The following is a 2,322-nucleotide window of genomic DNA, read 5'->3' as shown; positions in this document are numbered from 1 at the left end:
GCTGCTCCTCCTGTAGGCAGAGAAGCAAGCAATGGAGTAACAAAGGAAGCCTGAGGAGCCCCTGGCCCCTGAGGACCTTCTCTCTGGCCATTCACAGCCACTTATGTTTCAATGCAGAAGATTTCAAGACTGGTTTGAGAAAAATAATCCTATTTTGGGGATTAGGTTCCCTGTCAAAGGCCATCAGATGGACAGCTATTTATCAGGCAATTAGCCTAAGGCTCTTAGGTAATGATTAAAAAAAAAAACAAAACAAAAAAAACCCAGAAAACAAAACAAAAAAATGCCTTATATTTTCCTATTGGAATCTTTTATTCTGTTTTATTGAGGCTTAAGCAAAACAGCTTTGCCCATAACTCACTGTGGCCTGGAGTTACGACACCAACTTGTATTTGGCCAACTAAGAAAGAGGCCCAGCTGCATTCTTCTTAGAAGGTCTATTCAGTTGATAAATGGCACTTAACTGTTGGTTTTTTTTTTTCATATAACCTTTACTCATAAGTTGCACTGATTACGTTCCAAGAGATAAAGGACTGATGATAATTCGAATGGGCACCTCTGAAAAGATTTATCAGTTTTCTGTCCCGTTCCAGCCAGATTTCTTGGAAAACCTTGGGGAAAGACTGAAATTCCCCACCAATCTGAGACTGTATGTGAGTTTTTACATTAATTGGAAAAAAACAAGAATCCCAACATGGCACCCAATGGACCTCCACAGATAAAATTATTGACCAAATGAGCACTGTGAGTCGTTTCTGTAGGCAGATGCTCCTTAATGGGACCTCAAAGGCCACAAAACAAGACATTACTGAGTCCATTCTGGAAAAGAATGGGCACCAAGCCTCGATAATACTCTCCAATTCCATGACATTTCAGTGCCTTGAAGGCCTGATAAATGTTGGTAAATTTGTCATGATGCTTGTGGTCTTGAATCAATGTCTGAACTATTTCCGGTGGAGTGAAAATTGCTTCTGTTGTCCTTGCAAGCACTGCTGCCACGCAACAGGTTGCAAACTCTGGAGCACTGACATGCTTGTGGAGAAGGCAGGATAAATCCTCATAGAGACCGAACATAAGTGCAAGTGTAGCTGTCTTCTGCATCAATGGGGGAAGGATTCCAGGATACAGGTTTCGAAATCCATCCCTTCTCAACTAAAATATTGCATCCCGGGTTTTGATGCCACACAGCTGTTGTCAGAAGAGGACCTTCTGAATGGGATATGTGATTGCGATGTTGTTGAAGGCTGCACAGCAGCCACACAAGTAATGCTTCATTTCACCAACATTTGTAATATGAGGTGATATATCTTGTTCTGAAGATGTTAGTGTTGGTGGCCTCTTTTCATGAGCTTCTGAATCCATCGTGTTGCTTAAGGTCTTTCGTTTTCACGAAGGACTGACTTTTTTTTAACCTGTAACACAATCTGAGCCTGGAGTTCGGCAAGATGATAGCTTTTTGATAATGTTCTCAATTTCTTCCATTGTTATTGTTCTGTTAGTTTCTCTCTTCTGGAGTCAATTTTGATAATGGATTTCCGTTCTCCAGGAGCCCATCTCCCCAACCTGTGAAAAGCGGGGAGGGGGTTGGACAAGATCACTAAGTCCTCCTCCGTCTCTGACACTCCACAGTGAGGGGTCCCGAGGTCAGGAGGCCGAAATCAGTCTCCCCGGAGGCAGGGCCCCTTGAGCGGTGCCAGCCCCGCTCTCTCCCGGGCGCTGGCAGAGCCCGGCTCCTCCCCGCCCCTATGGTTTCTGCGCACCAGGGAGGAGCCTCCCCAGCCCGGGGCGTGACCCAATGAAGGCACAGCCTCCTTCGCGGGAAAGGTCGCCCAGCAGCCTGATAAACACCCGCGACAGGCGGGAAAGCCGGGAGCCGAGGAGGCCCAGAACTGATTCTAAGCGCGCCGCCTGGGTGGGGTCCACAGCGATTGGGCCAGGGCAGCCGGCGCGTGCAGAGGACTGGGGTGGGCCCCTCTAGCGGTCGGCTGCCCAGACTAGCCCTGTTGTGTTTTTTCTAATCCTCTTGTTGTGAACAAACAAGTTCGTTGTAGGGTGAGGTAAGGTAAATTGCTTTTACCTTTCTCTCGTTGTGAAGTGGATCTCAAAATACTGGTGTTTGGTTTTTACTTTGTGTTAAATGCTAGGAAAAACCTTAAACTTTGTTGGCTCAGTGCTTCATTTGCTGCCTAAATTAGACAAGATCTCATTAAGATGGAAAATGTGTGCGCCTCTCCTCAAAAAAAAAAAAAAAAAAAAAAAAAAAAAAAGATTTTGACGCTCTAACTCCCAGGTTAAATATATTTGAAGATGGAGCCTCTAATT

At 45.3% G+C, this 2,322-nt stretch overlaps 1 pseudogene; it reads right to left on the bottom strand.

The window, feature by feature from the left end:
• Window positions 1-279: 279 nt before the first annotated feature.
• LOC100442902 (mitochondrial nicotinamide adenine dinucleotide transporter SLC25A51-like) lies at window positions 280-1,882 on the bottom strand (annotated as a pseudogene).
• Window positions 1,883-2,322: the final 440 nt, after the last annotated feature.

This window comes from Pongo abelii, chromosome 5 (genome assembly GCF_028885655.2).
Source record: "Pongo abelii isolate AG06213 chromosome 5, NHGRI_mPonAbe1-v2.0_pri, whole genome shotgun sequence".
Lineage (NCBI taxonomy): Eukaryota > Metazoa > Chordata > Mammalia > Primates > Hominidae > Pongo > Pongo abelii.
This window is presented reverse-complemented; position numbering and strand designations above follow the sequence as displayed.